At 36.5% G+C, this 24,758-nt stretch overlaps 1 long non-coding RNA gene across 2 annotated transcripts in view; it reads right to left on the bottom strand.

The window, feature by feature from the left end:
• The window catches only part of LOC143661307 (uncharacterized), a 42,789-nt gene that overhangs the window by 14,298 nt on the left and 3,733 nt on the right, over window positions 1–24,758 (bottom strand). For both annotated transcript variants that reach the window (XR_013164500.1, XR_013164499.1), the window contains exons 2-3: window positions 11,701–11,861; window positions 10,037–10,193 (exon numbers count right to left, since the gene is read on the bottom strand). This is a non-coding gene — a long non-coding RNA (uncharacterized LOC143661307). The remainder of the gene's footprint in view (window positions 1–10,036; window positions 10,194–11,700; window positions 11,862–24,758) is intronic.

Below are 24,758 nucleotides of genomic sequence, written 5' to 3'. Positions count from 1 at the left end.
CATGGGAGTCCTCTTGTATGCACACCGAGGGCCTCTGGGGACTTGGGAGGGGCTCCCTCAACAGTTTTCTTCATGAATATTGTAAACTACAGACTTTTTAAGATCTGTTGCTATTAGGCTACTCTGCAGGTCTTTCTACATACAGACGACCCTAACCCAGAAATGAGTGCTAGGTTCTATATTAAAGTTTCTCCCACATTCACCAGAATAGCTGTTTATCTTACCTAAGAACTCTCTCATTATGCTCAACTCCCAATTATGAAGCAACCAGGTAGATGGTCTCACTGACTGCTGTAAGCAAATGTCCTGGACCCCCTCGGTAACATTTGGCTTTTTGAGATAGACTATTCTTGCCTTTCTCTTATGGTTGAGGTAAGTATGAGAAGTCTCTCACCATATATAAGCACACTCATAAGTGAAAGGCAGACGTTCAGCTCCTTCTTATATTGACTGGGGGGAAATGGAAGGGAGAGGGAGAGGTTAGTGGATAGGGAAGCTAGTTCTGCCACATCTTTATAAGTCCTATAAGAAGAGGGCCACAAAGTACAATTTCAGAGCCTTTGCTGCAATATAAAAAGTCCTGCTCAGCATGCTGTGACAATTGTGTATGTGTGTGTATGTGATAGCCTATCTTTCTTCCCTGGATTTTAAGCTACTTTGAGGCAGAAGCTATGTCTTACAGCTTTTTGCACTCCAGTTAACTACCATGCAAACAATTAAAATGACAAAAACAATAGTAGTAGTAGTAAACCATAATGTGGTACTTACTATAGCAAGGCACTGTACTAAAAGCTTTATATACATTGATGCATTTAATCTTCACGAAAAATGCATTTAATCTTCACAAACCCTATGAGCTTGGTAATTTTTTTTTTTTACAATGGCAGGCACCAGGAATCGAACCCAGGTCCTCTGGCATGGCAGGTGAGCATTCTTGTCTGCTGAGCAACCATGGCTCGCCCTGAGCTTGGTAATTTTACTGTATCATTGTTGTGAAAATAGACAATGTGGTTAAATAATTTGCCCAAGGTCACACAGCTGTTAAGAAGTGAAATTGGGATATGAACCCAGGCAGCCTGACTCTGAGGTCAGCTTATACTGATTGTCCTGGCTATAAACAATATAAACAATAGAGAATTGTTATGAACAGGTATTATTGGTGAGGCCAATTAGACAGAGATAATTTGCTCAGTCTGTTATCAGACTTGGTATGTGAAGGAACACATCAAACTTTAATTAAATGAATTATTTTACTTAAGAGAAAAATCAAATTACTATCATTTATTCATGCAACTGCGTGAATTATTGTTGAGCTCACTGAATATGACACTTTATGGATTAAATATAAGCAAAAAGATTAGTTATGGAAGAGTTGAGAACATGAAAGCAATATTTCCAAAGCCATGATTCAGAGCAGTTGCTTAGTGAGTTATTATCCCCAAATGTATTAGATGTGCTTATAAAGGTAAGTTTAAAAAGTTCAAAATATAGTGTGGTTGGCTAGTCTCAGACACTATCTTGTACCTCTGTTTTTGCTGATAGGAAAATACAAGTCTGTCCAAGTTTTTGTCCAGACAATGAACCTCATGGTCTTATTCTGCTGCTCCTTAAAATGCTGGTATCCTACCAGCTTTAAAAATCGCTTTTCAGACCATATCTCTCTGTCTTCTCACTCTGCTCTCTCAATCCCCCCCCCCACCCCAAGTTTACACTTCAGTCTCTGTTTTATCTGCAAGCAGCAGGGCAGGCTGTGATGTGTGCTGACCCTGAGCTCTGCCTCTGCTCCAGCCCTGGGTTGCCTGCCCCGCCCTCTGTCTGGCTCCCTTCAGCTCTAACAATGGGTGTCTGGGGGCAAATTGAACTTTTTTGGCAATGCTTTTATGGAGAAAACAAATGAAAACCAGTAAACTGAAACACAGCATAACAGTTTCACAGGCTGGTAAAACTAGCCAATCTAGAACACATTTCTGTTATCATTTGGAATAGTTGAAAGAAACAAATTCAGTGAACTGCCTTGAAATGAAATGGCTGGTCAGCCAGTTGGTGACTTGGGATATTAGCCTTGAGGCTGCCCTCTTTTATGCCTTCTTAAATCCTGGTTGTTGGCAGAGTCACCTGTGCTTAAGCTGATTCTGTTGGTCCTCTGTTGCTCAATGAAAAGAATCCTAATATTTCTGAACCTGCTTTATTCAGTTTTCTCCGCTGACATTGCACTGGCTCAAGTGACTGCTGACCTCCACAGGCCAAATCTAATAGCTACATTTCTGAACTTGTATTTCTTGGTCGTTCTATTGCTTTTATCCCTGTGGACCATCCTCTCCTACTTCAAATATCTTTCTTTGGTTTCCGTAATCCTTATGTTCAGGATTTATAGGTTCTCTTACTGCTACTTCTGTCACTTTTACAGATCTTTCTTTAGCCACCTGCCCCTTAAATAGTGTCTTTCTTCAGGACTCAGCCTTTGAGCCTCTGATTATCTTACTGGACTGTTTCAGTTTCCTGGTTGCCAAAACAAAAAAAAAATCTCATGCAATAGGTTGGCTTGAATGATGGGACTTTATTGGCTTGTGGTTTTGAGGTTAGGAGAAGTCCAAAATCAAAGTGAAGTCAAGGTGAGGCTTTCTCCCAGAAGCCTATGGCATTCTAGGGCTGGCTGCCAGAGACCATGGTCCTTGGCTTTTCTGACACATGGAAATGCACATGGCGGCCTCCCTTTTGGCTTTTCCTTTCTCTTCTCTGTTCTATGAAAGTTCAGCTTCTGGCTGTTTCGTCTGGCTTTCACCCTCTCTGTGACCTTCCTATAAGGTCTTCAGTAATAGAATTAAGATGGCTCAGATTCAGCTGGCCCACACCTTAACTGAAGTAACCTCATCAAAAGGACCTGCTTATAGGGATTCACACTCACAGCAATGGATTAAATATAAGAACATGTTTTTTGGGAGTACATAACTCCAAGCTACGACATTGACATTCTTGAATGTGCTTCTCTATGCTCCTGGCTTCAACAATGATTCTATTCTGTTATTTCCAAAATTCATACCTCTTACTTTAGCCTCTGTACTGATCTCCAGACCCATATCCAATGTTCTCTTTGTTCTCTCAATTTGATTATCTCACAAGGTCTTCAAACTCATTATCATCATTCTCCAAATGTTTTTCTCTGACATGGCCTATCTTGGTAAATGGCACCATCGTTCACAGTACACCAATCTTTCACTCCTCCCTCCCAGTCACCCCTCCCATATCCATACGTCCATTCTAATAACCAAATCTTTCCATTTCTTTCCCCTGAATCAACCAGTCTCTCCTTCTCTCCTGCTCTGCGCCACCCCCCCCACCCGGTTTTCTTTCTTCCACTCTCATTTCTCTCCTCTTTCATCACCATAGTCCCTGCCTTGTTCAGGTTTGCATGTTTTCTCACTGAAATCACCTGGGTGAGCATCTTCTTTCCAATCTCATCTCCCTTAGATCAGTTCCTAACACTGTGACCTTGGAGGGAACGTATAAGATACAACTTTGATCATGGCATTTCTCTGGTTAAAAGTTGTTATTAGGTATCCAGTCTCTTTGGAACAAAGTCATCTTATTAGCATAGCATCTTTGTAAGGTGACTACAGCTTAGCCCTCTAGCATTTATTCTTTTATTTTCTGAAATGTACCTATCAATCTAATAATAGCTACCATGGCATTTCCTAAATGCACCATGTACATTAATGTGCCCAATCCTTTGTACCTGTTCTGTAAGACTCCCATCAAGCAACATCTCTCCTAGGTCTCTTCCTTTGACCCTTCAACCTGACATAGGTGCTCCTGATTTTTCTGCCAGTAGCATCTTGTACATGCCTTTATCTTGATGCTTATCCTGTCCTTCTGGCATAATTTTATTTTTCTCTTTCTTACACTGAAGTCTAAATCCCATTTATTTCTCTAATGCCTAGCACAGCACATAGAATTAATAAATAAAGGTCTAATGAATGAATGATTCATTTGCACATAAATTAATGAGATATCGTAGTAAATAAAACTATGACACCAAGGGAATTTTTCTCAATTAAGAAACGCAAATGATTTCTCTAAGGAATTCCATTTATATAATTTAATTTACTTGTTCAGATTCTCTTTTTTACATGATTTGAGGACAGTTACATCAGTGTGTATATTCCAAATAATGTGTAAAGCTACTATGATGTATTCCTATTTTGTACATTAACCACATAATGCATGATACAAAAAAAGCCCTGTGGTCACTTATTGAATCTACATTTTTGTCTTTTGTATCATTGTAATGAGTAGCAAATATTGTTATATGGTATATCTGGGACCTATAGATTTGTAAAATATCAGAAGTATTATATTTTCATATAAACTAATAGGGTCCTAATTGCTAATTCAGCTATTTCTTTTAAAGGAGATTGGTTTAAAAGAGCCTCTGGCATTTGCATAAACTCAGTAATAAAAATACAGTAAACGTTCAGGTATTTGGTTTTTTTCCTGTGTAATTCTTTAGATTACTAATAATCTCCTTTTGAATAATCTGCAATACAGCAATTTTCTTAAAATCTAAAACTTTTTTCTGAGATGATCCTACTTTTCTCTAAAGTTTGTATAATTGGATATTCTCCTATTTGCCTCTTCCTTAGCATGATACCAGGTAGTCAGCAAGTATTCATTAATTGTATCTTCAGTTTGCATTCTTGAAGCTGCTCTTCTTTTTAGTTATACTACATTTAGTGGATTTTCAACCCTCCAAAAGCCTTCTGATAGATGCTCTGAGAAGTCATTGGAGTATTCAAAAAAATGATATAACAGAAAATAGAAAGTAGAGTGTCTTTCTTCATCTTCTTGGGATCATGGACCCCAAGAGACTCATGTAAATGCTATGGGTCCTTGTCCTAGAAAAATGCACATACTCATAAAATGTTAAATACAAGTTCAGGGAGTCATGGATTTCAAAAACATTTCATTGATATTCTAGAATTTATGGAGTCCAGGTGAACCCTGGAGTCAGGTTGGCTATTAGTGGACTGAAGATAATGTATTGGAACATTAAAAGATGATGCCAAACCAAGGGAAGCCAAGAGGTGGAGGAGAGTTTGGATTCCATGAAAAATGTTGGGGTTACCTCCCAAAGAAACATTGAAGGAAGGAACAAAGAAAGGAGGAAACAGGGTTTAATCCTGCCTCATGAAATCTGGAATAATATCACTGAGGAGTTAGAACTTAAGCATCTTCAACCTGATGTTGAAGACAAATGGAAGGAAAGTGGAGGTGACCATTTTAGATGAAAGTGTATTCTGAGCAAAAACATGGAGGTTACAAGGAGTGTGGTAAGTAATCTGGGATGAGGGTCCTAGGGCAGAGATGGCATAGCAAGGGTTAAAAGCATGCCCTATATGACATAGCTTACTTTGCAATCAACATTCAACAAGTACTTACTGAGCACTAACTATGTGTAAGTACTCAGAAGATAAAGAAAATTCATAATAAATAAGCAAATCATAAGGAGTGTTAGAAGGTGAGTGTGTGCTATAAAAATGAAAGAAAAAGTAAAGCAGAGTGAGAGGGATTATGAGTGCCTTGTCAAAGGCAAGTTGAATTTATTCATTGAGTAGGTGAATTTGAATAAGAACTTGAAGGGGATGAGAGAGGGAGCCATTCAAATATCTCAGGGAGAATGTTTCAGGATGATGCCAAAGTGTGCCTGGTGTGTTCAAGGAATAGGTTGGAAGCCAGTAGATCTGGAGCCAGATGCAAGGGAGAAAAGTACAGGATAGAGTCATAGAGGTTAAGGAGGGTCTGAGGGCAGGTAGGCTAAAGGGTCTGATAGGAAGTTTTAAGAACTTTTGCTCTCTCTGTCAACACTTTGCCTAAGCTCTCAATAGTTTCACAGGTTTGAGTATCTCCTAGAAAACATGGAGTAAATGTTCTAGCACAACTTTGCCTTGAGAGGGATGTTGGTGATTCATCTATTCATAACCATGGAGAAAAAAAAATCACCTTGGTCTCTATATTATTTCAAGGTTGTGACTCAACCTCATAAATTTCTGGATTGGTGATGATTTTAGAGAACTTCAAATAGTGAAGGAGCAATATTTCAGTTTGTTAAATGTTCCATGTTGTTAAAACATACCCATGTTTCATTAGACACAACTGGTTTGAGTTGTTTTTCTCTGGAGTTTTTACTTCAAAGATGCTCAAGGGAAAGTTGCCAAGAAGAAAGAAGACAGGTTTTAATGACTTTCTTAAAAACAAAAGGTGGGGAGGTAGAATGAGGTGTTTTTAGGTTTTATGTTTATTGGGATTTTTTTTCATGTATGTGTGATATTTGGGAGCCAAACATTAATGCATGCATGCTTGATATTTTTGATTCTGCATATTGACATCTGAGTTTCCTCTTCCTAATGGGCACAGATGGTGTAGGGAAGCCTCATTTGTCCACATGGCTGTAGATATAGCAGGGAGATATGGAACATATGTTTGTGTGTGCATGAGTAGATGTGTTAATAGCCTTCTATGGGCCATTGTGTCTACACTGTACATACTACACTTTTAGTCTTTTATCTTCACAGTGGCTCTATAGGAGAAATATTTTAATTCTAATTTAAAGATGAATCATTTGAAAGTTAGTGAGGTTAAATAATTTTGGCAAAATTGTACAGCTTGTTCATTGTGATTCTGTGACATTAGTTCATATTGCTCTGAGTCCAGATCCTTTGCTCTTTCCACTTAATTGAATTGTCTTTCTTTTCAACTTTCTTTGAACAACATATAGCAAGAGTCCTGTAGAATGAATAAATTGTGAATAGGTTGATTGCTACTGGGTATCTATTTTTACCTGAAATGATGTTCTGGACTAATTTAGGTAGTATGTATTCTAAGCCAAAAGTCCAGGGTTCAGAGCCCAGCACGGTTCTTCATGAATGGTGTAACTTCAGTTAGTTTAATTTACATTTTTGAGCCTTCATTTCCTGATCTATAAAATGAGGATAATCACATCTACCTTGGAGAGTTGTTAAGGTAATTAAGAACATATTTTTGACTAAGCTTTCAGATTTTGTAAGTGGAGCACTTTTTCTTGTGTGTTCGGCAAGGCATATTTCCTTATCAAGGAACAATAGTCTGAGCTATGTCATAAGTTTAAGATTACGTGTGCTATGTCTTACTAGAATATTTTATAGTTGGGGTTTTAATAGAAGAAGTTCATAATCAATCTTGCATGAAAAGTTGTATAAATCTCATTTAACCCAGTCTAGTGCTCAATAGTGCCAAATGCAGACATTTTTGACAATCTGTCCTCATAGTTTTTGCATAATTTAATTATTTCAGTTTCAACAATCTGTGTGCTCTTAGCTTAGAACTTCTCTTACTGAACTACCTGATTCCTCTAACTCATGAAATAGTAAAAATAGCATGTCTTCAACTCAATTCCTTTTAATAATTGCCATGTACAGTCATATGTTAAGCATCAGTTAAATGTTAGGTCATCACAAATCTATAGTTTTTTGTTTTCTTTTAATATAGAACACAATATCAATGTAATAAAGCATTGTGGGCTAATGGCTTGGCTAATTGCCAAACTTTGACCAGAGTTTTCAGTGAGTTTGTGAAAAATATAAGTTGGTGCTTTGATCTATGGATTTCATTGATATTATCTCTGTAGGGTAATGAAATTCCTTAAAGAGTAGCCTTGGTTTAATTTTATCGTGCTCTTACCGTGAAATAGGCAAGATTTGGGCAATCGATACACTATATGTGCAGATGACTATAGGATAAAAATTTGAAACTAACACCTTTGAAAACTGATAGTGTTTAGAATTTTTTAAAAATAAAAAGTAATACATTTAAAGATGTTTAGATATTTAAGACACATTCATGGTAATTTGCTTCTGCCTTTTTTTTTTCAAGTTGTGAGACTTTGCTATTTGTTGAGCAAAAATATTCTTTGCCTTCAGAACTGGAACATTTGTTGCTCAGCAAACCAAAATGTTCCTTCAACATTGTGTAGGTGTTATGCTTTTTTGTTGATAATGTGCTGTTATTCATCTCCTATTAATGTTTGTAAAATAAACCTAATGTCTAAGAAAGTCAGTGTAAGTCCAATGTGGATTATTACAGTTAGGGAAGCCCTCACTCAACTATCTGTGTGGGAAGGAGGCAGAAGTGAAGCATTTAAATTTTTGCTTAAGTATGTTTTATGGAAATTATATTGAGACTCAGCTTTCTTAAAGCTTAAAGCATATTTTAGTCACATAGTTTAGACACATTCATGGTAATTTGCTTTTTACATGATTTTATGTGATTAGTGGAGCACTTTTTCTTTCTGTGTTTGGCAAGGCATATTTCTTTATCAAGGACCAATAGTCTGAGATATAGCACATGATTTTGATCTTGGATCATGGTTTTCATGAAGACACCTATTACTACATTAAACCATTGTATTAGTTAGGGTTCTCTAGAGAAACAGAATCAACAGGAACACTCACAAATATAAAATTTATAAAAGTGTCTCATGTGACCATGGGAATGCAAGGTCCAAAATCTGCAGGGCAGGCTGTGAAGCCAACAACTCCGATGGAAGGTCTAGACAAACTGCACAGGAGAGGCGCGCTGGCTGAAGGAGGAATAGAGCCTGTCTCTTCTGAATCCTACTTAAAAGGCTTCCCATGATTAGATTAAGCATCACTCATTGCAGAAGATGCTCCCCTTTGGCTGATTACAAATGGAATCAGCTGTGGATGCAGCTGACGTGATCATGATTTAATTCTATGAAATGTCCTCATTGCAACAGACAGGCCAGCACTTGCCCAACCAGACAAACAGGTACCACAACTTGGCCAAGTTGACACATGAACCTGACCATGACAACCATCATAATTTTCCTTTCCAAAGCAATTTAGACGGTATTCACAATGACATGGAACATTCTTTGCATTTTTTCAAGAAGATAGAATTTCCCCTATCATATATTAAAATTTAAGAAACTTGAAGAATGCTTATAGTATGGTTTCCCAAGTATGGTGGTAAATAATTTAGAAATGTAAGTACATTTTTGTACTGCTCGTAATTTGAGAACCATTTAATAAAAGAATATATGGGATTATATGGGTAGCAACCCAATAACAATCAGTTCTTCTTGTTAAAAAAGTCAGTCCTGAGAGCAAGAAATGAGATTAAAAAATAGTTAAAAAGATTAGGCTGTTTGTTTAGTTATTAATAATCATAGTTGACATTTACTGATCAATTACTGAGTACCTGATGTGGTGATAAACACTGTATTTGCATTATTTCTTGTACAGTGAGATGGATCCTGGTGGAATCCTCATTTTATATATGTATATATATATATATTCCTCATATATATATATGTAAAGAAACAAAGACTTAGAGTTTAAGGACTTACCCAAGTCTATAAGTTAGGATTGAAGCAAGAGTTATTACTCCAGAAGCCACACCTTCAACCACTTGCTCTATGGTCTTTCTTAAGTTCCCATTTATCTGAACTAACAAAAATCAAACTATAAAAGCCCAGCCCAGTCTTGTTGCTAGGAGATGGCAATTTGTACATTAATTTGGGGAGATGGCTTTCAGCTCTCTCCATGCATCAGAATTATCTGGGGAATTTTGGAACATAGGGCAATCAGTTGGTCTTGGGTGGGGCCTGGGCGCTGGCATTTTTAAAATGCTTTGAAATTGGAGCTAATGTGCTGCCAAGGTTCAGACACATTTATCTAGGGTCAAACATATCCTGTAGGATAATAGCATGAATGGAAATGCTTTGGGTTTGTTTCAAGTTTTATTTCTTTGAACTATTTAATAAATGTAATAAACGATATGTTCAGATATATTGGACACAAAAGTTGAATCCCAGGATTAGCCAGGCTCACTTTAGCCTCAGGGTCTGTTTTCTTCCCTTTGTTTAGGTTTCTATTCTACTGTTCTCCCAGAAACACTGACTATGAGTATCCCCTCAAGTAACTTCTCCCAAAATTCTTCATCACATTCCTTTTTTTAACATTTTCCTTAAAATAGTGTTTACCTTCTGAAATGATCTTATTTTCACTTTTTCATTGTTGGTCCCTTTGCACTAGAATGGAAGCAACATGTGAACAGAGATCTTGTCTGTCTTGTTTTAGCATGTGTGTATCCCAAGCATATGGAATGGAGTTTGGCACATAATACGTGTCAGTAAATATCTGTCGGATGAATGAATGAACAATAAATTTGAGAGTTTTGGTTAGACCATCCACTTATAAATTAAGCCCCCCTTCCAACTTTAAACACAAATTCTCTGTGTGTCATTGTTTCTTGGAAAATTGGAACAAGAACAGAGCTGACATAAATTAGAGGTATTCTGGATTCAATTTAAATTGTGATATTTGATAAAAGCTTCATTCATGCTGGGATTATAGCTTTTATATGATAATAAAATACTGTTTCTAGAAAACAGCATGGTTTTCAGTAAAGCAGTACTAATACATTTTTAATATGCAGCAAGTCTTGTTTTCCTAGACTACCCAGCAAACAAAAAAAGTTCAAGTTATTTTTTACTTTTTACGAGTGTGTGTGTGATTAGTAACACCAGAGGTAATTCCATAGTTTACATCATTTTAAAGTAATTTTGGGTTTTGAATTTTAGACCATGTTATTCTTGTCTTTGGTGCCAGAGGTTTTCAAACCTGACTTTCTATTTTTAGGATAAAATAAAACTACTTGGAAAAATCCTTTTTGTAGAGATGGTAAGTTGGTCAGCAAGGAGTGATTAAAATATCTCATAAAAGAGGTTATTGGTTTTGCCTATTCAGGAATGGCCAGTGCTAGAGATTTCCAGTGCTGTAAATTCATAGAATAATATAAAAGAAGGCTCCCCTCTTGGGTAAAATTAGCTTAGTGCTTATTGCGAGATGGAGAAGGTTTCTTCGGTTGGGTTATAGTGAAGGGAGAAGGCATTTAGGTTTCATTTCCCCCAAATACATCTGATTGGCTGACAATTAAAGTTTGCTAAATTGCAAAATGACAGTAGACTCCAGGCATTTTTAAGCTCAAAGAAGTCTTACAGATCGCTTAGTTCAATCACATCACTTTTCATCCGAGGAAACTAAGGCCTAGAAAGGAGAAATTAACCCATAACTACTAGACCCTTGGCAATTACAGCATGGCTGACTTCCTAGCTGATGTAGTGGATTTTTCCCATTGTATTCTGGCGTTTATTCTAGAAGAAGTGCTTTGCCCTGCATTTATAAAATGTGAAAATACATGTTTAAGTATAACAATAAAAGTGTATATGGATACTCTAAATGCAAATTATCACTGGAAAAGAGATTTAAAGTATAATTATTATTTGAAGTGCCAACTTGAAGGTCAATGTGTGTGTGTGTATACCTAAAAGAATTACTTTAAGTCGGCACACTCCAAGATTTTTAACTTCTAAGTGTTTTACTGTTTAAGGTTTACATATTACAACTTCAACTCCCTATAGATTCTCTCCCAAAGTACCAAAATGAATGCTTCTGGTGGTTTAATACTGGCCTTATTCGAAGATGGTTTCATAGGACCTCAAATTGCTAATCACTAGGATTTGAAATGAAATATCTTAAATTAAACGGTCTGTGCAAGTTAAAGTGGGTTCTTAAGTTACAAGAAAAAATGAAGGGGTTCATAAGAATGTTGGAAGATGTTTTAGGAGCATGGAAGTACATTTACCTCTTAGAAGATATTGTAGTGGAAAAGCATGGAATTGGGTCAGCTTCCAGGGTACAAGTCTCAGTCTACTGTCTATGAGCCAAGGACCTGGGTATGTGATGACCTTCCTTTGCCTCAGCTTCAAACATACCCCGAAATAAAAGTACAGTGGGTGAGCAGACCTGTGTCACAAAAGACTAACATTAAAGAAGTATAAACATTTTTTAAAATAAAAAAAATTGATTGGTGTCATTTAAAATAGTGTAATATTTCCATATTGACATCGTATACATTCCTTCAGCCAGATGGCGATGACTGAGCTTAGCCCCTAGTTAGCATGAAAGAATAATTAGAATAGGAAACTACCAAGTGACAAGTACTTTTCCTGTTACCCACCCATGAGGCACACTAACAAGATGATCTGATGAAGCTGCTTTTCCTGGGCCTTGGTATTGCCAGTGATAGCTCTGCCAATGCCAGCTTCTCAGAGGAGCTATTAAGATTAAATGAGATACCATGTAAAATGCCACTATGACTTATAAATAGTAGCCATTGGCTATTGAGCCAGTTAAGGACTGGTCCTTGGTTCTCCAACTTTAACATGATATTGATTTTGCTTGTCATTCGTCTATCTTTTCTACCAGATTTCCAGTAGGGTAAGGCCACTGCTATTTATCCTTTGTCTACCAAGCACAGTGCCTGATATGAAATAGGTTCTCTTCAAAGAGTTGGAATAGATGTGTAAAAGCCATGAAAACATTACTTAATTGGGGATCTTACCATTTTGACAGCTCAGTTCTATGCCCTAATGTAATACATGGGCTGATAAAAGAATGGTGGGTTCTGATTCACCTCTCTCCAGATAGCTGGAAGAGCTGATGGCCATCATTTTACCAAGAGGACTGACGCTTTCTGGATATTATCTCCCACTGGGTCTCCTTTCTGTATTTCAGTTCCTTTGAAATATAGTGGGTGGTAATTTATAACATATAATAAAATTCTTCCTTATTTCTGTTGTTTTCATTGAACAATAATGATCTTGTTAAACTGAATAATAGCTATATAAGCATTTTGGCAGAAATACTCAAAACTTAAAAATTAATGCTTTGAAAGTTATCAAAGAGTTTCAAGTTTATCAAAGGATTTGAAACCTTTCTAAGGAAGGATGACTTACATAAACAGAATAATAATCATAATAAGAGGGTTTGTCAGATAAACCCTTAGAAGCAAGGTAGGTGACAGGGCCATCCACATTCAGTACCTTTCTTGAGAATACATAACACATAACCTCTAAATTGACTTGGTTTTTTAGCAGTGGCCTTGACTCAAAAAATAAATCTCTAAGTTGCCATGCAGTAAATCTCAGAATCATTTCTCTTGCAGGTTATAGCAGAGGAGGTTGAAGGTGATAAAATTCTTAGCAACAAGGTGCTGACAATTTATATTTGATTAACGACATGTACTGGTGGTTATTTATAATGTGCCTAGATTTAAAAAACCCTTATTATCGTAAAATCAATTGTGACACATAAATTGATTGAAAACCAAGTGATAGTTCTTATATTTCTTCTGAAAAGGAAAGGCAGATATAGCATAGCATTGTTTTTGTAACATTTATCTTTCACTTGTGGATGACAGACAATTGAAGTGAAAAATTCAGAACTTCACATCAGAGCTCGCTGAGTTTCTGGAAAAAAAATGGAAACATGAACTACTTTCTTGACCCCTTTTTTTTTTCACTTGGAATTTATTCCCTATTAGTACATATAGAATTGACTCATTGTTCCTTTTTTTTTTTTTTTTTTTTAAGGAAAGACAGAGAGAAGGAAGGAAGGATGGAAGGAAGGAAGGAAGAAAGGGAAACATCTTTAAACATTTTCTTGTTTTATTGTATTCTGTTTCTCCGTTTTTTGTTACATGGGCTGGGGCCGGGAATCGAACCGAGGTCCTCCGGCATAGCAGGCAAGCACTTTGCCCGCTGAGCCACCGCGGCCCGCCCCTTTTTTATTAGAAGAGTTGTAAGTTTCCAAAATAATCATGCACAAAATACAAGATTCTTGTATACCACTCCATCACCAACACCTTTCTTCGGTGTGGAACATTTGTTACTATAGATAATAGCCCTTTTAAAAATAATTACAGTAATTTTAACTGTAGTGACCTTTGTTACAATTGATGAAAGATTATTAAAATAGTTCTATCATCCATTCTATATATCAGGCGCATTTTTCCCCATATGCTGCTCTGTTTTTACTACCTTGTCATAGATTTGTCATAACCCATGAAGGAACATTCTTATACATGTAGTAACTATAGTCCATTGTCTAAGATAGGGTTGCTGTGCTGAATGCCACAGTCCTGTGCTTTATCTTTTAATTTTTGTTATAATAATATATAGATCTTAAAGTTTCTCCCTTTAATGACATTCACCTATATGGTTCAGTCATGTTGAATATATTCACCATTATGTGCTGCCATCACCACCATCCATTTCCAAAGCTTCATCATCAGCCTAAATTAAAATTGTGTTCAAATTCAGCATCAACTCCCTATTCTGTGACTTCAATCTAGTGGCTGGTTCCCTGTATTCTAGAAACTTTCCAACTCTTTGAGCTTTCTCATTATAGTTCATTCATGACAATGAGATAATATGTGTCCTATTGTGACTGGCTTATTTCACTCAACATAATGACTTCAAGGTTGAACCATATTGTCAAATGCACAATTCCATTTTACAGCAGCATAATAATTCTGCCGTATGTATATACCACATTTTGTTTTTCCCTTTCATCATTTGGCAGACACTTGGGTGGTTTCTGTTTTTGGCAATTATGAATAATGCCACTATAACATTGGTGTGCATATGTCTGTTCAAGTCCCTGTTTTCAATTCTTCCGTGAATATACCAAGTGGCAGGATTGCTGGATCATATGGCAGTTCTAAACTTAACTTCCTAAGGAACCACCAGACTGTCTTCCACAGTGGCTGTACCATTTTACATTCACATCAGCAATAAATGAGTTTTCCAATTTCTTCACATTCTCTTCAACACTTTAGTTTTCTATTTTTTTTTATTAGTGGCCAGTCTAGTAGGTATGAAACTATATCTCATTATAATTCTACTTTGCCTTTCATTAACAGCTAATGTGCCAATTTAAAAGCATTATGTGCCCCAGAATAACCATGTTTTAATCCCGATCCAGTCTTGTGGGGCAACCACTTCTTTTAATCCTAATTCAATATTGTAGGGCAATACTGTTTTGATTAGATTATCTCTATGGAGATGTGCCCAATTATAGGTGTGTGAACTTTGATTAGATGCAGATGTGATGCCACTCATTCCAGGTGGGTCTTGATTAGTTTAATGGAGTCCTTTAAAAGAGGAAACATTTTGGAGAGAGCAGAGCTGACAGAGAGAGCAGATGCAGAAAATTGGAAAACAGGTATTTCAGAAAACAGAGATACAAATGTTTGGAGATGCTTGGAGCCCAGCAGACATTGCTGTGTACCTTCCCATGAGATGTTGAGCAAGCCAGAACCTAGAGAGAGCCAAGGGAAGCCAAGAGATGAAAGCCAGCCCCAGAGAGGCAAAATGAGGAACCCTCACTGGAACAGAGGCTGAAAGCAATGGAGCTCTGGAGCAAGAGACCAGCAGATGACAGCCATGTGCCTTCCCAGCTGATAGAGGTGTTCCAGACCTATAGACCTTTCTTGATTTAAGTTGTCACTTACTGGATGCCTTAGTTTGGACATTTTTATAAGCTTAGAACTGTAAACTTGTAACTTATTAAATTCCCCTTTTAAAATCCATTCCATTTTTGGTATGTTCCATTCCAGAGCTAACGAACTAATACAGCTAGTAATACTGAGTATCTTTTCATGTGCTTTTTAGCCATCTGTACTTTGTCTTTGGAAAAATTTCTATTCAAGTCTTTTGCCCATTTTTTAATTGGGTTGTCATTCTATTTTTGAGTTGTAGAATTTCTTTATATATTCTGGTTAATTAAACCTTATCAAATATGTGGTTTCCAAATATTTTCTTCCACTGAGTAGGTTGTATTTCTCATTTTCATAGTTAAGTCCTTTGATGTATAAAAGTTTTTAATTTTGAGGAGGCCCCATTTATCTATTTTTTTCTTTAATTACTTGTGCTTTGGGTGTAATGTCTAAGAAACTGTTGCCTACCCAAGTTCTTGAAAATGCTTCCCTACATTTTATTCTAGGAATTTTATGGTCCTGCTTCTTATATTTAGGTCTTTGATCCATTTTGAGTTAATTTTTTATAAGTTGTGAGATAGAGGTTCTTTTCATTATTTTTCACCATTTGTTGAAGACACTATTCTTTCACAGTTGAATGAACTTGGCAGCTTTGTCAAATATCAGTTGGCCATAGATATGAGGGTCTGTTTCTGAACTTTCAATTTGATTCCATTGGTCGATATATATGTCTTATTGCACGCAATACAAGTACCAGTAACAAACAATCCAAGTATGCTGTTTTGACAAATGTAACTTTGTAATATCCTTTAAAGTCAGGTAGTATGAGTCATCCATTTCATTCTTGTTTTCAACATGTCTTTGGCTATTTGGGGCCCCATACTTTTCCAAATAAATTTAATAATTGGCTTTTCCATATGTCACAATTTTATTGGTATTGTGATTAATCTGTAAATTGATTTTGGTACAATTGACATCTTTACTATATTTAATCTAAATCCACGAATGTAGAATGTCCTTCCATTTATTTTGGCCTTCTTTGAACTCTTTTAGCAATGTTTTGTAGTTTTCTGTGTACAATTCCTTTACATCCTTGGTTAAATCTGTTCCTAGATATTTGATTCCTTTAGGTGCTGATGTAAATGGAATTTTTTTCTTGATTTCTTCCTCATATAGCTCGTTAGGAGTGAATAGAAACACTATGGATTTTGGGGTGATGATCTTGTGTCCCCCCCCCCACACACACACATTGCTGAACTCATTTATTAGCTGTAAGAGCTTTGTTATAGATTTTTCAAGACTTTCTATGCATAGGATTATGTCATCTGCAAATAGTGAAAGTTTTATTTCTGCCTTTTCAATCTGGATGTGTTATATTATTTTTTTCCTGCCTAACTGCTTTAGCTAGAACTGCTAATACAATCTTGAATAACTGTGATGACAGTGGGCATCCTTGTAATTGTTCCAGATCTTAGAAAGTTTTCAGTTATTTACCATTGAGTATGATGTTAGCTATGAGTTTTTTATATATCCCTTTTGTCATGTTGAAGAAGTTTCCTTCTATTTCTATATTTTAAAGTGATTTTTATCAAGAAAGAATGCTGTATTTTGTCAAATGCCTTTTCTCTGTCAATCAAGATGATCATGTGCTGGACCACCCTTGTATGCCTGGAATAAGACACATTTGTTCATGGCGGATGATTCTTTTAATGTGCTGTTGGATTTTTCTTCTTCTTCTTTTTTTTTTTTGCATGGGCAGGCACCAGGAATCGAACCTGGGTCTTCGGCATGGCAAGTGAGAACTCTGCCTGCTGAGCCACTGTGGCCCACCCATGCTGTGAGATTTTATTAGCAAGTATTATGATGAGGATGTTTGCATCTATATTTATTAGAGGCATTGGTCTTAAATTTTCTTTTCTTGTAGTATCTTTATTTGGCCCTAATAGCAGGGTGATGTTGGCCTTGTACAATGAGTTAGGTAGTATTCTTTCCTCTACAAATTTTTGGAAGAGTTTGATCAAGATTGGTATTTATTCTTCTTGGAATGATAGGGATAATTCACCTGTGAACCATGTAGTCCTGGAGTTTAGGAGATTTGTTTGACTATCTTGATTAGTTGCTCCAAATTCTGTGTCTCCTCCAAAGTTTTAATTTGTTCCTTTGATTGGACCATGCCTTCCTGTTTCTTAGTATGGCATGTAAATTTTTGCTGATATCTAGGGATATGATTATCTTGCTGAACTTACTCTGAAGATCAGTCTCTCTCTCTTGCCTAGGGTTTTATTGTTGGTTGGCTTTGGGATAAGGCACTTTTTTTTGTCACTTTATTCAGTTAACTCTAGACCTTTAGACCTTTAGAATTACCCATGTGTAACTGATCAGACTTTCTCAACTCTTCATCTGATTCTTACCCTGGTTATATGGTACAATTTTTAAGATTACACTATTTGTGCAATTGTTTCACTCCCAAGGTAAAGCTTCCTTTCCTCTGCTCCTTCTCTGGGAATTCTGATGTGCTCTGCTTGTTTTGTTTTATCTCTATAGTTTTTGTTTGCTTATTTGTCTTACCCTCCTTTCATTGTCTCTAGCTGCTTTTACCTGGCAAATTCTTGGAGGAGAGTCACCTCACAGAGGACTTTGACAAGTCATCTCCTAGCCAAAACAGGGTCAGGCACCCATGAAGAGGGCACATATTGGCTCCAAAGTGCTCTGTGTAGAGGATCAGGAAGGATGCCAGAAGCCTTTTTGACGGTTCCCTGAAGCTGTGCTTTCCCAGCCTGCCCAGCAGAAGGTACCCTTCAGCAAACTATTCCTCACAGCCCTAGAGGAGGCTTCATCATTAAATCTCCACTGCCTTCACCCTGTCGGTTTGGGGGTGGGGTTGGAACACAGCTGCTGCAATTTTGTCTTTGTCTGTGGTGGGTTGAAACTGTAGCTCAGAGCCAGGACACAGCAATTTGAATTTGTTAGTCAAAAACCACGATCAGTTCTTAGCCATGCCTCTTCTGTTCTTGGGGTGGGTATTTTTTATGTCCCTTACTGACAGCAGCAGCCATCCAGGAACTAGACCGAGGCAGCTCACCTGGTAAATGTGGGATGCATCCTGGCACCCGCTGTGTGGACAGAGCTACTCACAGTTCTTTATTAGTGCTTTATCAGCCTCTGCCTTCCCTTCATAATATACAATGTTCTGGAGCCCCAAAACAGTGGTTTTAGACATTCCCTGTCTGTTTTGAAGGAAGATGTGGGTCCTGGAGCTCCCTACTTTGCCATTGAGAGTCCCTAATGCTTGAGAGAATATCAGGTATTCCCCTGGTGGGAAAGTTCTCATAGTTCCACTTTTTTTCTCGAGTCCCTTAAGGAGACTTTGTAAATACTTTTTTATTTTCTGCCCCAAATACTCACAAATGAATTAGGATATTACATTAACCTGTACAGAATAACAACATCTCATTCCCTACTCTAGGTTCCATGTAATTAGGTTGTTTAAATATACTGACCAGAGAGGTTAAATTCTGTAGTGGGCTACAGAAAATTTAAGTTTTGGACAAGTTAAACATCTCTTCCTTTGGTCTCACACAGAAGTTGGAGTTTTAAAGGACAGACCTTATCATCCTTTACCCTGTATTGTGATTTGCCTTAGTGCTAACCAGATCAACTTCATTCATATCTGTAATTGAAGTTGGATCTGTTTTTCAGATTCTTTAACAGTGGTTGTGTGGAGTAATGCTGACTTTCAGAGCTGCAGATCTCTAACTTTGAGTCTTAGGTGTCATACAGATACCCAAATTTCCAGACAACTACCAGGTTATACCCAAAGAGCACAGCATCTCAGAATTTAGAAATAACTGTTACAACTCAGGAATGACTGTGACTGCTCTAAGAGCTTGCAATCTAGGAACCCTTACAATGAGCCTTATTGAACGTTTATGCTCCTTAACCATTGATTGCCCAATCCCTGCCCACTTTGCACTTTCTATTTCCTGATAACCTATGTTCTTAACTCAATTCTCAGAGTTTTCTCATTATAATTAGTTTATATTGGTGAGACCATATAATATTTGTCCTTTTGCATCTGGCTTATTTCACTCTATATAGATATCCTCAAGATTTATTCACCCAGTTGCGTGCCTGATGATTTCAGTTCTTTTTGCATCTGCATGATATTCCATTATATATATATATATATATATATATATATATATATACACCAAAGTTCACCCTTCTATTCATCAGTTGACCTACCCTGAGGCCACCTCCATCCATTGACAATTGTGAATAATGCCACCATAAACACCAGTGTGCAAATGTCTATCCATGTCCTTGCTTCCAGTTCTTCTAAGTATACCTAATAATAAGGCTGTAAGATCATATGGCAACCCTAAACTTAGCCCCCTGAGGAACCATCACAGTGCCCTCCACATGATTGCACCATTTTACTTCCCTACCAGCAGTAAATAGGTGTATCTCATTCCCTTATCTTCCCCAGCAATTACATTTTTCTGTTTATTTTTTAAACAGTTTTATTCACACACCAAACAATCCATCCTAAGTGTATAATCAGTGGCTCCTGGTATAATCATATAGTTATGTATTCACCACTGCACTCTGTATGAATAGTTCCATTTCTTCTGCAAAGGAAGAAGAAAAATAAAAGAGAAGAAACAAAAACAACAGTAAAAATCCTGTGCCCCTCCCTATATCCCCCTCTTACTGATATTTAGCTTTGGAATTTTGCCTTTGTTGCACTTTGTGAAAGAATATTGCAATGTTTCTATTAACCATAGACCCTAATTTGTATTAATTGTATTTTCTATAAACAATCCCATTTTTAACACCTTGCAATGATGACATTCATTTGTTCTCCTTCATGTAAAACTTTCTTATATTTTTACATTTAATCACCATCATTTTCCACTCTAGATTTCACTGAGTTATACAAGAAGTTTTCATCTTCTGTCTTAGGTTCTGGTGCCAAACATGCCCATTGCCTTCCGCTGTTAACCATATTCACACTGAGCTTTGTTCATTATGCTTGCAATATTGTGCTACCATCACACAGCATTTACAGTCAGACTTGCTAAGCCTACTCTCCTCCTTCACCATCAATTGTTTAATAATCTCTACCCTCTATCTCCTGATAGCCTGTGTTCTCAGCTTTAACTCTTAGAGTTTGCTTATTATAGCTAGTTCATATTAGTGAGTATTTGTCCTTTTGTTTCTGGCTAATTTTGCCCAACCAAATGTCTTCTAGGTTCACTAATGCTGCATGTGTCATGAATTTATTCCATCTTACAACTGTATAATATTCCATCATATGCATGTACCACAGTTTATTTATTCACTCATCCATTGATGGACATTTGGGCTATTTTCATCTCTTGGCAATTGTGAATAATGTTGTAAAACATTGGTTTACAAATGTCTGTTCGTGCCATTGTCTTCAGTTCTTCTGAGTATGTAACTAGTAGTGGGATTGCTGGATCATATGGCAATTCTATCTTAGCTTCCTGAGGAACCTCCAAACCGTCTTCCAGAGTGGCTGCACCACTCTACATTCCCACCAACAGTGAATAAGTATAGTATATCTCCACATCCTCCCCAACAGTTGTAGTTTTCTGTTTTGTTTTGTTTTGTTTTGTTGTTAATGGTCATTCTTGTAGGTGTGAGACAGCTTCTCATTGTGGTTTTGATTTGCATTTCCCTAATGCTAGTGAAGTTGAGCATCTTTTCATATGCTCTTGAGCCATTTGTAGTTTCTCTTTGGAAAACTGTCTATCCATGCTTTTTGCCTATTTTTCAATTGAATTGCTTGTCTTTTTGTTGTTAAGTTGTAGGATCTCTTTATATACTCTGGATATTAAATCCTTATCCAATTTGTGGTTTCCAAATATTGTCTCCCATTGAGTAGGCTGCTTTTTTTTACTTTTCTGATGAAGTCCTTTGTTATGGAAAAATATTCAATTAGAAGATCCCATTTATCTATTTCTGCTTTCATTGCTTATGCTTTGAGTGAAAGGTCTATAAGACTGCCTCCTACCAGAAAATCTTTAAGATATTTCCATATATTTTCTTCTAAATATCTTATGGTCTTAGCTCTAATGTTTAGGTCTTTGATTCATTTTGAGTCAGTTATTAAATAGGGTATAAGATTGGGCTCCTTTTCCTTTTTTTTTGATTATGGATATCCAGTTCTGCAAATTTATTGAAGAGGCTGCTCCATCCTAGTTGAGAGGGCTTGGCTACCTTATTAAAAATCAGTTGTCTGTATATGCAAAGGTCTATTTCTGAACTCTCAATTAGATTCCATTGGTCAGTATATCTCTCTTTTTGCCAGTAGCATGCTGTTTTGACTACTGTAGCTTTGTAATAAGCTTTAACATCAAGTAGTTATAATGAAGGTAGTCCCCCATTCTTTCTCATGATATTTTTGGTTATTCAGGGCAACTTGCCCTTCCAAATAAATTTGATCATTGGTTTTCCATTTCTTTAAAGTGAGTTGTTGGGATTTTAATTGGTACTGCATTTAATCTATAAATAAATTTGGGTAGAATTGACATCTTTACTATATTTTGTCTAACAATCCATGAACATGGAGTGTCCTTCCATTGGTTTAGGTATTCCTTGATTCTTTTAGCAATGTTTTTTTAGTTTTCTGTGTATAGGTCTTTTATGTCCTTAAATTTATTCCTAAATACTTGATTGTTTTGCTTGCTATTGTAGTGAGTTTATAGATTCATGCAAACCACCATGTCCAGTTTCAGGACATTATTTGTCACTCCTAAAAGTTCCACTGTGCCCATTTGTAATCCTTGCTCTTGCACAGCTTACTGTTGTAAGTGGAATTTTTTTCTTGATTTCTTCATCAAATTGCTCATTACTAGTATACAGAAACACTATTGATTTTTGAGTGTTACTCTTGTATCCTGCCACTTTGCTATACTCATTTATTAACTCTAGGAGTTTTGCTTTAGATTTTTAAAGTTTTTTTATTTTAATTATTTTTTTGTTTTATTCTATTTATTTAGGATCTTGTCATCTGCATACAGTGAAAGTTATACTTTTCTCTTTTCAATTTAGATGCCTTTTATTTCTTTTTCTTGCCTAATTGCTGTAGTTAGCACTTCTGATACAGTATTGAGTAACACTGGTAACAATGAATATCCTTGTCTTCTTCCTGCTCTTAGAGGGAATGCTTTCAGTCTTTCCCCAATGAGTATGATATTTAGCTGAGGGCTTTTCATATAACCCCTTTATTGTGTTGGGAAGGTTCCCTTCTATTCCTGTCCTCTGAAGTGTTTTCATCAAGAAAGGAGCTGAATTTTGTCAGATGCCTTTTCTGCATCAATAGAGATGATCATGTGATTTTTCACCTTTGATTTATACTTTATATGGTATACTGCATTAAGGGATTTTATTGTGTTGAAACAACCTTGCATATCTGGAATAAACCATACTTGGTCATAGTATATAATTCTTTTAATGTGCTGCTGGGTTCAATTTGCAAGTACTTTGTTGAGAATTTTTGCTTTTATATTAATTAAAGTGATTGGTCTATACTTTTCTTTCCATGTAGTATCTTTGTCTGGCTTTGGTATTAGGGTAATTTTGGCTTCATAGAATGACCTAGGTAGCTTTCCCTCCTTTTCAATATTTTTAAAGAAGTTTGATCAGGATTGATCAAACCAATCTTGGACACCTGATAGAATTCACATGTGAAGCCATCTGGTCCTGAACTTTTCTTTTGGGGGAGCTTCTTGATAACTGATTCAATCTCCTTACTTGTGATTGGCTTGTTGAGGTCGTCTATTTCTTCTCAAGTCAATGTTGGTTGTTCATGCCTTTCTATTTCATCTATATTGTTTAGTTTATTAGCATATAGTTGCTCATAATATCCTTTTATTATCTCCTTTACTTCTGTGTGATCAGTTGTTATGTTTTCTCTTCCATTTCTGATTTTATTTATTTACATCCTCTCTTCTTTTTTTATTTGTTAGCCTAGATAAGTGTCCATCAGTTTTACTGATCTTCCCAAAGAACAATTTTTGGTTTTGTTGATTCTCTCTATTGTTTTCATGTTCTCAATTTCATTTATTTCTACTCTAATCTTTGTTATTTCTTTCCTTTTGTTTGTGTTGGGGTCAGTTTGCTGTTCTTTCTCTAGTTCTTCCAGCTAGCAGTTGAACCCTCAATTTTTGCTCTTCTTTTTTTATTATAGGCATTTAGGGCAATAAATTTTCCTCTCAGTTGTCTTTGGTACATCCCAGAAATTTTGATATGTTGTGTTTTCATTTTCATTTGCCTGAAGATATTTACTGGATTTCTCTTGTAAGTTCTTCCTTGACCTACTGGTTGTTTAAGAATGTGTTGTTTAGCCTCCATAGGTTTGTGAATTTTCCAGTCCTTTACCTGTTATTGATTTCCAACTTCATTTCTTATAGTCTGAAAAAGTGTTTCAATCTTTTTTAATTTATTGATACCTGTTTTGTGACCCAACATGTGGCCTATCCTGGAGAACAATACATGAGCACTTGAGAAAAATGTATATCTTGATATTGTGGGGTACAATGTTCTGTAGATGTCTGCCTAGTCTAGTTCATTTCATTTATCACATGATTCATGATCTCCATTTCCTTACTGCCCCCTATCTAGATGTTCGGTGTGTTGATGAGAGTGCTGTATTGAAGCCTCTAACTATTGCTGTAAAGTTGTCTATTTCTCTCTTCTTTGTTGTCAGTATTTGCCTCAAGTTTTTTTGAACACTCTGGCTTAGTGCATAAATATTTATGGTTGTTATTTTTTCTTGATGAATAGTCCCTTTTATTAATACATAGTGTTCTTCTTTGTCTCTTTAATGGTTTTACATTTGAAGTGTAATTTGTCTGATATTAATACAGCTACTTCCACTCTTTTCTGGTTGTTGTTGCATGAAATATCTTTTTCCAACTTTTCGCTTTCAACCTATCTTTGTTTTGTTTTGGGGCCTCTATATGTTTTTAACACTGCTTTCATTACCTCTAACAACTTTGATCTGGAGGTCCGGCTTGGGGAAAATGGTGTCTTCAGATAGGATCAATCCGAGTCAGATTTTTCCAGGCAAACAGGCCAAGACTCATGATGGGGTATAGTGAGAATCAAGGTTCCTGGGGATGAGACCCAGCAGAGTGTCAGTCTTTCCTGTGAAACCTCTTAATTCTTTGCTTTTCCTGTCCTGTTTAGAAGATGGCACTTGCCAGCACACTGCTCCCCTCTGGCTTAAAGTGGTACGGTGTCTTTAATTCTTAGTAGAGCCTGTCCCTGCTGGGGTTGTAAGTGAGACAGAGGCTGAGGCTGAAGGTAGGCTTAAACTGTTTCTGATTCCT

Source organism: Tamandua tetradactyla, chromosome 2, assembly GCF_023851605.1.
Source record: "Tamandua tetradactyla isolate mTamTet1 chromosome 2, mTamTet1.pri, whole genome shotgun sequence".
Lineage (NCBI taxonomy): Eukaryota > Metazoa > Chordata > Mammalia > Pilosa > Myrmecophagidae > Tamandua > Tamandua tetradactyla.
Note: the sequence above shows the minus strand (reverse complement) of the source record. Positions and strands in the feature narration are given on the sequence as shown.